The sequence below is a fragment of the Electrona antarctica genome, assembly GCF_951216825.1.
Source record: "Electrona antarctica genome assembly, chromosome: 5".
Classification (NCBI taxonomy): Eukaryota; Metazoa; Chordata; class Actinopteri; order Myctophiformes; family Myctophidae; genus Electrona; species Electrona antarctica.
This window is the reverse complement of record NC_136810.1, coordinates 52,471,940-52,485,613: the sequence shown is the minus strand read 5'-3', so window position 1 is coordinate 52,485,613 and position 13,674 is coordinate 52,471,940. Positions and strand designations below refer to the sequence as shown.

At 42.0% G+C, this 13,674-nt stretch overlaps 1 pseudogene across 1 annotated transcript; it reads right to left on the bottom strand.

Moving 5' to 3' along the window:
* Positions 1–4,539: 4,539 nt before the first annotated feature.
* LOC306924041 (protein mono-ADP-ribosyltransferase PARP6-like) lies at positions 4,540–13,434 on the bottom strand (annotated as a pseudogene). Its single transcript has 19 exons — positions 13,412–13,434; positions 12,789–12,849; positions 12,106–12,196; positions 11,880–11,946; positions 11,645–11,797; positions 11,364–11,505; positions 11,084–11,215; positions 9,684–9,779; positions 9,008–9,100; positions 8,501–8,568; positions 8,341–8,389; positions 6,761–6,773; positions 6,392–6,449; positions 6,169–6,241; positions 5,762–5,831; positions 5,583–5,662; positions 5,407–5,470; positions 4,788–4,872; positions 4,540–4,675 (listed from the first exon to the last, which is right to left on the bottom strand). The product of its transcript is annotated as a protein mono-ADP-ribosyltransferase PARP6-like (transcript).
* Positions 13,435–13,674: the final 240 nt, after the last annotated feature.

The window sequence follows — 13,674 nt, the reverse complement described above, 5'->3', positions numbered from 1 at the left end:
CCACGTTGACCCACGTTGACCCTAGTGATTCAACGCATGGAATTCAATGGCCCAAACCACACCAAAGGGTCGAGACAGTTTTAGCGTTAACTCCTTGCAACCGTTTGGACCCAAGGAGTTGCATGGTGACCCTTTGGTATTACAGGTGTATGTAAAGGCTCAACAGAAAATGTATGTAACGTAGATAGCATGTACTAGACATAGCACTATGCATAGTTCATTATATAGATATTCCACTGTTAGGTTCTCATAGCATATGATTCATGATGACTATTTTTATGTATTTGATATATTACCATGTCTTTTGTTCCTGCATACTGTAAATCGCTCTGGATTAGAGCGTCTGCTAAATGCCTAAATTGTAAATTTCTCTATCTGTCTCTCTGTGTGTGTCTCTTTATTCCTATATATGGAGTTCTGTGTCACTCAGTGGGCATGCCCAAATATGGAGTGTTGTGATGTCAGAACAGGCCAGCTCCATATATGGACCCTGGGACCCTGTCCAGACCCCAGGCAGAGGCCTTTTGTGGCGACTGCACTCCCTGTGGGGGTGTGGGTGTGTCGAATTTGAAGTCGGTGGGGCGAACGGTTCTCAAGTTACGTGGATGACAGCCATACACACGTACAGACAGAGACATGGTGCATACTCGACCGACCGGTGCCCAGCTGTAGAGCACCGAGTTGGTAACGATGGAAGTTGGTGTTCCATGCCCCATACAGACAGATACAGAGACATGGTGCATTTATAGATAGATAGAAGATGTCTCCATCCACTGTTCTGCACCTCTCAGCCCTTTCAATCAATCAATCAATCAATCAATCAATCAATCAATCAATCAAAATCAATCAAAATCAATCAATAGTCTACTGCAGGGTCTGACCCAGAAAATGCTTGATGCATGAGTTGGTAAACTTTTTTTAACAAACAAGAAAAGGTTTAGACTTGGTTTATGAAGGTGATTAAGGTATTCCTCTCCATTTTATTTGACGGATTAAGGATGCCATAAAAAGGTGTGGTATTTAACTGGTTTAATATTAAATAGCTTTTGAAATACCTGCTTTTGAAATACCTTTTCATCAGGTCGATTAAGAAAGGAACATATACAGAAGAAATACTGTGAGCAGGCATAAAAGCAACACGTTTTGGTCGCCAAATTCATTTTTTTTGTTTTGTTTTTTGTTTTAAATTTAATGAGTTTGTTTCATATGACAGAGATTTTGAAGGACCAAATAATCAGTTTATCAAGTAAGATGAGTTAGTTATGTGGAAAGAAGGCAGGAGTGGAGATGAAGTGATATATATTGAATATTCCCTTGTTTAAAACCGTTGACTCTAACATGCGAACATTAAGGTTGGCTCCTGCTTTATCCAATTTTCCGATTTTGATTCTGGAAAGTTATGCATATCTGGGCATATTTTCCTATATAATGCCTAATTTGCATATTTAAATGTACAATTTAATGTACAAAATCAACTGGGGAACTTTCATGGCTATGGCTTTGCCCACTCATTTTGATAATAGCCCAATTTTGGGGCTCAGGCTCATGGACTAAATAGGTGACAGATGACTAACCTCGCCTCACCAGGCTTTCCACCACCTCGGAGGAAAACAGATGACAGCTCTCTGCCACCCCCTTGTGTACAATGGTGAAGTTTCACTCACTCTTTAAATGGCAAGACCACTTTATTTTAGGTTTGAGTTAGTTACCTTGCCATGATGTAACTCCAAAGGTGGACAAGAAATCAAAATATAATTGCTCCATTGATTAGAAATTGATAATGCAAAATATGCTCCTCATTGACTTACATTATACGCTGAAACAGCTCTCAAAGTCAGTCTTTTAGTACATAATGAACACATTGAAAGTTTATTCAGATGATGATATTATAGAACATCATCAAACCCAGAACAGATTTTTATTTTTTGTTAGCTTCCTGCTGATTATACTATTTGAAGGTCTGGATCCGGATGCACGGATTCAGTCCGGGTTTTTTTTTCCTAATAAAAATGGCAAAAAAAAAATGAACTGTTACATTACAACTGCATGTTACCAAATTCATTTTTAGACACATATACAGAAAATAATGACTCCTTTTTCCTTCCCTTTAATGTCTGTACGAATTACCCGGGGGTCTGGTGACCTGGTTAAGAAGCGGCCTAGGTTGTTGCTAGTAGGCAAACTATAGGAGTACATGAGTACATTAATGACCAGTGACGGACAATCAAATGCCTTTTTGAAGTCGATAAAGCATAAGACAGCAGTCATGAAGGTTGTTCATTTTCACCTCCTCGATGATTCTCCTTAGGGCCAAGATCTGGGCCACGGTAGTTCTCTCTTCTCGAAAGCATGAAAAGATACACCTATTGTGCGACTTTGTGTGAACTGTTTGTCCATAATGCCCCTTCCCTTGAAAAGGTTTTTAAAGATGGAGTACTTTTTCTTTTTTGTATGTGTCTATGGAGTTAACATTACTCTAATAGACCCCCAGGCGTGGCAGGCGTGGTTACTTAGAATATTGAAATATGTCTTCTTTGTGTATTTTTGATTTCTTCCTGAAAGCTGAAAGTCTTTGAGTCAAAAGGGCCAATCGAAAAACAGATATAGTGACATCACAATATCATCCCCTCCTCTAGCCCTTCCCCATTTATCATACAACAGATGCGGTGTTGTTCAGCTCAGGTGGATCACCCACCTGAAAACCAGGCATACTTAATGGGTGTGGCCACATAAAAACATATTTTTAACACTTTCTGTATCATGTTTTATAAAAAAATAAATAAAAACGTTAGTAACAAAAAAATAATGACTGCTTGTTGACATGATAGGCCTATGTTTTGTTTTTTGTTCTGGAGAATTTGTGGTAGGACTGACACTGCTCATAGAGAGGATTCCTATTGGTCACCGCTATCGTCTTATAGTTAAGCACACAGATAACATGAGCTGGCCTGGAATCCATGGTTCAAAGGTCAAGGTCAACATATAATGCGGTTGCATGCTCCAGTTCATGTTCATGTTTTCCTGACAGACTTTCATTACTGACCAGCAACAACATTAGATACCATACAAATCTTTATTAAAAAATGCACAACTATAAAACATTTTTGGCAATTCTCATTTTTGTCAGAAATTATAGAGATAGAGAGAGAGAGAGGAATGAGAACCCTGAAACCAAACCAGGGAGGTTGAGATATGTGGCTGACACACAACACCCTGAGCTACTGGGGCACCTATCCCTAGCTCTGGTCCATAGCCTTCTACTGCTTCTACGATTCTGCCCTGCAGTATAAGGCTATGGGACTTTCGGTTTTAAATCTTAAATCGAAATCAGACCAGCCTCTCCTCTTTAGCGTATTTTAAAAGAACGTTTTTGCTACTCACCAAAACAAAGGCGGGTTGTGTCATTAGAAAACCTACTTTCCTTAGTGGATGCACTCTGAGCCCCCCACCACACGTATAAACGGCACTTTTTGGCCAGAAAGGGATTTATTTTCACCGGAGGAAAAATATTCTCTATGAGGCAGTTCTCTGGGCAATATCGGTAGAGGGCGCATTGGAGTAACTAAAAGTATTTTTTTTCCGGTGGAAACAAAACCCCTTTTTGGCCAAAAAGTACCGTTTATACGTGTGGTGGGGGGCTCAGAGTGCGTCCACTAAGGAAAGTAGGCTTTCTATTGACACAACCCGTCTTTGTATTGGTGAGTAGGTCAAACGTTCGTGAGATTTCCACTAAAGAGGAGAGGCTGGTCTGATTTCGATTTGAGATTTAAAACCGAAAGTCCCATAGCCTTATACTGCAGGGCAGAATCGTAGAAGCAGTAGAAGGCTATGGACCAGAGCTAACCTATCCCCATGATTTGGAAGTAGAACCTGCTCACAGAGATATAGCCTAGACTTTATTGATCATATGACAATGTTTATATCCATGGTGGATCTTAGACCACAATTAAAGCCTAGAGCTATGGGTTCTACTTCCAAATTAGAAAAGCATCTAAACCCTGACAAAAGAAAACCTTTGTATAAATCCTACACATACTGTATGAAAGGTTGTACAACTGTGACTAGACAATGTTACAGAATAAACCACATGCACATTACAAAACAAGATACAAAAGCTAAGACAGAAGCAGCATTTTCATGACTGTCAAATGATAGTAGCTTGAGAGTTGCCTCTTGTGATTGATTGGCCTAATTATAGAAATTGCATTACAAGGACGGACACTCGGACAGTCAAGGCATGCCAGAGAGAGAGAGATGAGCATAATGAACAGCCTCTCTGGCCAGTGTTTGCATGATCGTTTGAATTGGTAATCATGCAAAATGTAAATCACAACATGAGTCATGGACAAATATCATAAGTGTGTGTTTGTGTGCGTGCGTGTGCATGTGCATGTGCATGTGCATGTGCATGTGCATGTGCATGTGCATGTGCATGTGCATGTGCATGTGCATGTGCATGTGCATGTGCATGTGCATACCAGGAGATAGAAGAAGATGCATAGTTGCATACGTGCATGCTGGCATGTGTCTGGCCGCGTGAGTGTTCATGTGTATGTGTGTCTGTCCATACATATTTTCTCAGCAAGGCCTCGTTGCAATAACTCGCATAATCTCCCTCTCTATCCTGGAGTCCTGAGTGTTGACACTGGTGTCTCCTATCCGCCCGTTCTCATACCTGAGAGAGACAAGAGCAGAAGGCATTGAACGAGAGACGCTGATTGGTCCGTTATCTGATGGAAGTGGCGGATATTATTGTTTACTCTGCTGCTGTCATGTTGTGTACTTACACAAAGAAGAACCGCGTACACACGTGGTCAGATATCGGGCACATCCATATGTTCCCATGTTTTTGAAGATCCTTTGAAGTTATAACTGTTAATGATATGAATGACACATTTCATGAGACAAAGCCATGGAAGTGCAATTAAGCAGTGCGGTTTGTGGCACGACATTGTGATGTTTAATTTCTAGTCATACAACAAAGATACAGTTTACAATTCAGTAAAATATGGTTCCAAAATGCAGCCATAACTATTAACATGGATAATGTGTTTAGAAACAAGTCATTGAATTCCCTTTAACCACTTCGACTATACCCCCCCCTCCCCCCTCCCCCCCAAAAAATACATATATATGTAACGTGTTCTGAGCTTGTGAATCTGCTATTTTTGAGTGGTGCAAACCACTCCAATAACCAGCTTTGTCTGTATCTATGTATCTATGTATGTGTGTACCTGTACGTGGGGCCACGTACAGATGAGCATGGTTGCTATGGTTAGTGTGTGACGTAGTGTGTGAACAGTTGCACCACTCAGTTCACACGGGTGTGATTTTTTTTATAACATACCCAAAATAGGGATGCCAGGGTTGAAGTGGTTGGTTAAGCCAAGGAGTGTCATTACTTACCCTCACAGAGTGCAATGCAGTTCAGATTCTTGTTCTGAATAAATCTGGCTTGTCCCGGGCGCTCCTAGATTGAATGCAAGACTAGATCGGTGAGGCAGCTGAGGCTGAGATCAGACATTGTTGTGTAGGACAGTGTAGGATTTTGAGTGTACGATAGGAGCAAGCACACACTGTACCTGCTCAATTGTGTTGTTTCGGTTATATGTGTTAATAAGTTCTTCTTTGGAAGGAATTTGGTGTTGACCTTTACCCATATCTGAGAATAGTGGGGGGAAAGGCATTTACAAACTGTGAATTAACAGAAATACTCAGTTTCAGGGATTGTAGCAAAACGCTTGTGTGTGTGCATTCTTACCCGAATATCCAAAGGATATGCTGGAGATGGGGCTTAAATAGATGCCTTTTCCATATGCAGCCCCATTAAGCTTAAATAAGAAAGAATACAGGAGTGAATGATAAGTGCATGAATCATCTTTAAATTGAGAAAATTCAGGGTTAAAAAGCGTAACTGAACACAAATTATTTAATCTGTTCAAATCATCATCATAAATATGTTTGTGCCTGTCAATTGCTGGTTAAGATGCTTGCCTCTGAAACATCATGTGATTTCAAGCGAGTAAACCGCCTACTTTCCTTAAGACAAAAAACAAAAACAAAAAAACAAAGAAACCTGAACACCATATCTATTAAGCTGACCCTTAGGCTGTGAATACATTTGTACTTTTCATACCCAGGCTGTGAATACATTTGTCATTTTCATACCTGCAACTTTGTGTAGGAGGCATTAACTAGCCCATTTCTGAGTATCGAATGCCAATTTTCAATGTGGGAGCCACTAAAGAAAGAAACAGAAACAAATGAAAGACTGAACAGCAAAATAGGGATTGCATTATTTGAATATGTGTGGAGTGTAGGGGACAGGTAAGGTTAAGATTATACATACATACTGTATACAATATGTGTCACAAACAAGAATTTGACTCACTGAAACGCAAAGGTGCTGCCATAAAGTTTTTTGGCAGTTTGGAATCGAACTCCAGTTGCTATCGTACACAGAGAAATTGATATTATTAACACTTGCACAGGCATATACTTAAGCCACTTCTAACTAGGGGATGCAACAGTTATAATCGAACTAACCAATTTAATCAATTATTAAAAAAGGTATTGATAATCAATTTTAATAAAGTAAAAAGATTTTAATTTAAAGATGGAATGCTGTGATTGTAATTTTGTTAGTTAGTTTAGTTCGGGTTTAGTATATTGTCTTTTTGTTTCTTCCTTGGTTAGGGATACTTAGTTAGGGGTTAATCTTTTGTTTTCTAGGTAGACTATTTTTTATTGTAAACCACACCCTGAAGCCAGTTCTCTTTTTGAAACCCAAAAAAACAAGAATTGAAATTGTCTCTGCTACTGAAACTGTCTCCTCCTTTATTATGTTGTGACCCCCTATAATAGACAGGGGGCCAGTTCTGGCCAGTATGCCTGTTTTTCAGGTGGGTGGTGAATGGTGATCCACCTGAACTGAAGCCGCACCCAAAGCTGTTGTTGTATGATAAAGGTTAGGGGAGGGGTTGATATTGTGATGTCACTATAACGTGCTGTATTTCAATAGACATATTTCAATATTCTATAATAATCGTGGCAGCTCTATACTGTTATGCCGATGACACACAACTGTTTCTATCCTTCCCCCCCTCTGCCACCCAGGTGGAAGAGCGCATCACTGCTTGCCTGGCTGACATCTCACAGTGGATGTCCTCCAACCACCTCAAGCTGAACCCAGACAAGACTGAGCTTCTCTTCTTCCCAGCTAAGTCCTGCCCGATGCGGGAGCTAACTATTTCTGTAGACAACGCCCTGGTAACGTCTGTCCCAACAGCCAGGAACCTTGGTGTTGTCCTGGACAGTCAGCTCTCGTTCAAAACTCACATCACAGCTGTCACTCGATCCTGTAGGTTCACACTCTATAACATACGACGAATTAGACCGTTCCTCACCCAGGAATCATCCCAGCTCCTAATCCAGACAACAGTCCTGTCAAAACTTGACTATTGTAACTCTCTCCTTACCGGCCTACCGGCATGTGCACTGAAGCCTCTCCAACTGATCCAAAATGCCGCAGCTCGCTTGGTCTTCAACCAGCCAAAATTCTCACATGTCTCCCCCCTGCTCCGCTCCCTGCACTGGCTCCCGGTCGCTGCCCGCACAGAATACAAAACTCTGATGTTGGCATTTAAAGCAACCAAAGGTATGGCTCCCCCATATCTTGCCAGCATGATTGAACCCTACAAACCCTCCCGCGCACTCAGATCAGCCAATGCAGGGAAGCTGGAAGTACCCTCACTAAAAACGCCGGGACAACGCTCCACACGTCCCAAACTCTTCTCCCTTCTGGCCCCAAAACTGTGGAATGCACTTCCCGTTGCAATCAGAACTGCAGCATCACTCCCGATCTTCCGCCGTAGTCTGAAAACCCACCTTTTCAGACTCCATCATGGCCCATAGCACTTACCCTACCCCCCTTAGACAGCACTTCTTAGACTTATATAGCATTTGAAACAGACTTATAGCATGTCATGAAGACAGCACAATAAGTGCATTGTATGTAGTCATAGCACTTCATAGTATATATGTACAGCATAGTATAGCATATATGTATAGTTTATATGTATAGTGTCATTATATAGATATGTTCTAGTTATAGTTTATATGTATAGTGTCATTATATAGATATGTTCTAGTCACGTTCTTAGCTTACGCATGTTTCGCGATAAATGCATTTTACATATGTGATGTATTCCCATGCTTTTTGTTCTTGCTTAATGTAAGTCGCTCTGGATTAAGAGCGTCTGCTAAATGCCTAAATTGTAAATTGTAAATTGTATACAGCTAAGAAGGATCGCTACAAGCCTACAATCTATTCTTCCATACCCTGTCGAGTGGAAGCTTGACAATGTGGGATCTGTTGCTGGCTATAATCCTGTTATCAAACATACAAACACATGGCTCAGAAGCTAGTCAACATAACACCTATAATGGCATAAAGGTTTGATACAGTATGTGTACTACTGTAGCCCCATGGAGAGCTTACCATTGTAACAAAGCGTGTGCAAGGGGATCTGCCATGTCCATCTGTTTCTTTATTTCTGAATATGAACCCTGGAAAAGACAACATTTCCTTTCTGATTATTTCCACCAGAATTAATGATGTGAGACTGTGAATAATGAAGTCAGATCATGACCTGTGACGTCTTCTGGATCAACATGACACTGTCCAATAAATTATGCAGCCTATCGAAGCTCTTTCTCTGTGACAAGATAAAGATTGAAAGAAATATAAAAAAATAACTCCACATTGCATGAGACATTAGCAATGAAGTGGCAAGAATGCAGATTAGGCCAGTGTGATTACCCTGGGGCTGAAGGCCAGTGTCTTTGGGTCGCATGGATTGACCACGCACCTGTAAATCAAGGATCTCTTCATTGCAGTTGCATAGTGTGTGTGTGTGTGTGTGCGTGCGTGCGTGCGTGCGTGCGTGCGTGCGTGCGTGCGTGCGTGCGTGCGTGCGTACGTGCGTGCGCGCGTGCGTGTGTGTACCTCTGCACCGGTGGCCACGTCCTCCGTAGCACCAGACATAACACCCAATGTATAGAAGGAAAACACGCAGAGTTCCCTGGTGCAAACCGCTGGCTGGAAACATACAGAGGAGAATCATACAATTTACAATTTAGGCATTTAGCAGACGCTCTTAATCCAGAGCGATTTACATTAGGCAAGAACAAAAGCATGGGAATACATCACATATATAAAATGCATTTATCATGAAACATGCGTAAGCTAAGAACGTAACTAGAACATATCTATATATAATGACACTATACATATAATTATAAACTATACATATACTATGCTATACATATGTACTATGAAGTGCTATGACTACATACAATGCAATTATTGTGCTGTCTACATGACATGCTATAAGTCTGTTTCAAATGCTATCTAAGTCTAAAAAGTGCTATCTAAGGGGGTAGGATAAGTGCTATGGGCCATGATGGAGTCTGAAAAGGTGGGTTTTCAGACTACGGCGGAAGATTGGGAGTGATGCTGCAGTTCTGATTGCAACGGGGAGTGCATTCCACAGTTTTGGGGCCAGAAGGGAGAAGAGTTTGGAGCGTTGTCCATCATAATGGCAATGCAATGACAAACACTATATGGCAATACAGCCTACTATAGCAGGCTATGAAACCTATCTTGCTATCTGGCAGTGTACCTTTAACATAGGGCCATTCTGAAATACATGTCGCTCATCACAGACCACGCAGTATTCATTCAGGGTCGGGATCCTCTGCTCAGCATACTTCATTATCTAAAATAAACAAACAACAATATTGTCACAGGACACTGGAAAAAATAAGTAAGCGCCAGCACTCAATAAATGTCCTTTTCACATGTTTCGGCCAAATGGGCCTTCCTCAGACAACAGGAAGTGAGGTATGTAGTAGGCAATTATAAGCTTTTAGCTTCAGCCTACACCTTTTCGGGCCACACAAGTGTCTGTATAATGTATTATGTATTGTTGTCTCCACCAGGCCGAAGGCATGGGGAGAGAGTATGTTTTGCACTCCGTCCGTGTGTGTGTCCGTCCGTCCTTCCGTCCGTCTGTGTACAGCTAATCTCCGGCACCTTTACCCGATCGATGCCAAACTTTGCACACACACTCCCTGGATGCCAACGATGAACCTCTGCCCCGCATTTTCCAGAACGGCCTGTTATAGCGCCACCATGAGGCAGCTTTTCACATTTTTTACCTAAAACTGCACCGATCTGCGTGAAACGTTGCATGCACACTCCCTAGAGGCCAAGGACAAACCTTTGACCTGCATTTTCCGCATCTGCCTTTTATAGCACCACCAGGAGGCCGACTTTTGTAAAACACATTTTTTGATATTACTCCTCCAGATTCTGTCCAAAAATCTCACAAATCGTTACACAGTATCTCTATGGTCATGTGCTCAAGTCGGATCTGTCCGATATTTCATATTCCATCCTAATTGGCTATAATTGGCTTTCACAGTTTGCAAGATTCCCCCGTTTTGAACAAAAGCCTCAAATCATGAACGCAGCATGCAATTTACGTGAAATCTTTCACACATTTTCTTACTAGGCTGAGGAATATGTCCCACCCTTTTCACATTGGCCTGTTATAGCGCCACCAACAGGTTGATTTTTGCAAAACACATTTTTGGAACAAAATGCCTCAAATCATCCAATTGCCATCAAAGGCAAACATTTAGTTTATATTACTCCTAAACATTTTGCCAAACATCTCACACAGTCCTATCCTCCTGGTGGAGACCTGTGCCCAGAAGGGCACTTTTTCTAGTTATACATGTGAAAGGTCCGAAATGAACTAAACTAAACTAAACTATGATACATTTATTGAGTGCTGGCGCTTTCTTCTTTTTTCCATTTTGTATTACTGAGCCTTGCACCTACAGTATAAGGATATTCCATTAAACTTGGAGTGTTGTGGTTTGTCTGCTTTGGCAGTCTTTTTCTCACAGAACACTGGACCCATATAGATACCAGAGACATTTGCAACCCAAAGCACCCTTTTAATGTGTGCACTACTTCATATATATTTTTACCAGCATTTTATACATCCTTTACCTGTGCCAAGAAGCCATGCTGGAGGCTGGGGGGTGTCTTACAGTGTACAATGGCATGGGAGGAGAAAATTAACTCAAACAATTGTTTAGTTGTAATCTGTGCCTAGGACTTAACCGGAGGCACCAGCAACCTCTGGAGAGAGAGAGAGAGAGACCCCTTTTACAATATCATCCACTTTCATCAGTTATCCAGGAGCTGTGAATTTAGTCTACATAAAATGTAACTGTATTATTAGTATTGCCTTGACTGCCGCGCACGCCACGAAGAAGTGGGGTCTTACCTTTCCATTGGGGGTGTAGGCGAAGAGTTCTCCCTTGGGATTCTTGATGGTGTAGAAGGTTGTCCGATTCATTAGACGGTTCACTTTTAGCTCAGAAGAAACAATCTTACTCTTTAGATAAGGGTCCAGGAGCCCATTAGACCTGGTTCACAGCAAGTGAAGGAATGGTCTATTGGATTTGGACCCAACACACGCACGCACGCACGCACGCACGCACGCACGCACGCACGCACGCACGCACACACACACACACACACACAGAAAAATAAAGCGTTTCCTACTTTGACATATGTGGCCAGATGCCGAGTCTCGTGCGGAACTTCTTGATGGTTCCTGCAGGCCTGAACCAGCTGTGTGTGGTCTTCTGTTGGACAGCTACCACCCTCTCATTGGACAGATCTTTCCACTCCTGGGCTATGAACGTCTTGAGGATACTTGAGGGAACATTTGTATTTCATTAGTTGTACTGCCACCTCCATGTTAAGAGATTAGTATTTCAATGAAATGAACGCTCACTTCTGCAGCTGTTGTCCGACGCTGAAACCATCTATGTTGGACGGCTGGAATACCTCCACTGATGGTACTGTATGGACGACGGTACCGTTAAGAAATTAAAATATATCTCTTTTGTCAGTGCAGCAGAGAGATATACAGAAAATGGAATGTACATAATGAAAATCCAGACTCCCTATTTTACTGTGTAAAGATGTACTTTACACAACTGGTTGTAACTGTAGCTCACCAGGACCGTCCAAGTACCGGGATGGAGAGAAGTGCAGACGGATGACTATGGGTTCTGCTGGGAGGATCTTCCAGGCCCTGCACACGTCCTGCTGTGGACATACAGGAGGGGCCAAACACGGTGTTCATTTAAACACTTTCAACCCTGCATCCCTATTTTTGGCATATCATTATAGCTGAACATTTTCAAATATTTTCAAAAAATCCTTGACATTTATTGTGTTCTCTGTGACAATAATAATAATAATAATAATGAATTGCATTTTTATAGCGCCTTTCCAAGTGCTCAAAGCGCTTTACAATGGTTAATTCATTCATACATTGGGAGGTGAAGCGGCGAACAGTCAACGCCAGCGTCCTCACTTCCCACATTCACACACCAATGGTGGCAAGCTCACACCGACCAACTCATTGGAGGCAATGTAGGGTTCAGTGTCTTGCCCAAGGACACTTCGACATGTGGACAGGAGGAGCCGGGATTCGAACCGCCGACCCAGGGATCATTGGACGACCAGCTCTGCCTCCTGAGCCACAGCCGCCCAATACACAACAAGACACGTACGATGAAAACACTAACAGCACAGCGCCGTAGCCAAATTACACATGTATATCTACCAAAAATGTTTTAATTCAATTGAATGTTCAGTTACTGTTTGGACTGAAATATGTGTTAAGTTAGCTCACATCCAAGAAGTTGACGCTAATATGCATGTCAACGTCCACGTCATCGATCATCCTGTACTCCCTGCAGCAGTGAAAGAGGAGTGAGAGAAAACATCAATGAGGTGGAGAAAAGAGATATATGCCTAATTAATGCTCCGTAATATTTAAAAATCACACCTGTGTGAACTGAGTGGTGTAAGGTTTTATATAGCATGATCAGCTGTGGTCTGACGTAATGTCTGACGTAATGAAATAAGGTAAGGTATTATGTAGCCTGATCAGCTCTGATCTGACGTAATGAAATCACACCCGGATGTGATTTCACAACTGGCTTTTTCTGCGCAGAGAAAATGACCACGGTTGCTACGGTCATCCAGTTCACCCGGGTGTGATTTAATTACGTCAGAAATTATTTTGAACATAGCAACCATGGTCATTTTTTTATGCACACAAAAGCCAGTTGTAGGAGTGGTTTACACCACTCAAAAATCACACCTGTGTGAAGTGAGGGGCGCTCTTATCATCGTACATCATCATGCATCATCTCATACTGGCCAATCAGAATGCCTGTTGCCTGTCGCCACACATTTACGTCATATTTGGTGGACATTTGACCTAATTTCTCCTTTCATTGTCCATGTTACTGGGGGGACAAGATGACGTACATTTTCCCTTCATTGCCAATGGCATTTAATGTTTGTGTTGCAGACATTTGACCTAATTGTCTCCACCAGGCCGAAGGCATGGGGAGAGAGTATGTTTTGCACTCCGTCCGTGTGTGTGTGTGTGTGTGTGTCCGTCCTTCCGTCCGTCCGTTACCAGCTAATCTCCGGCACCGTTAACCCGGTCGATGCCAAACTTTGCACACACACTCCCTGGATGCCAACGATGAACCTCTGCCCCACAT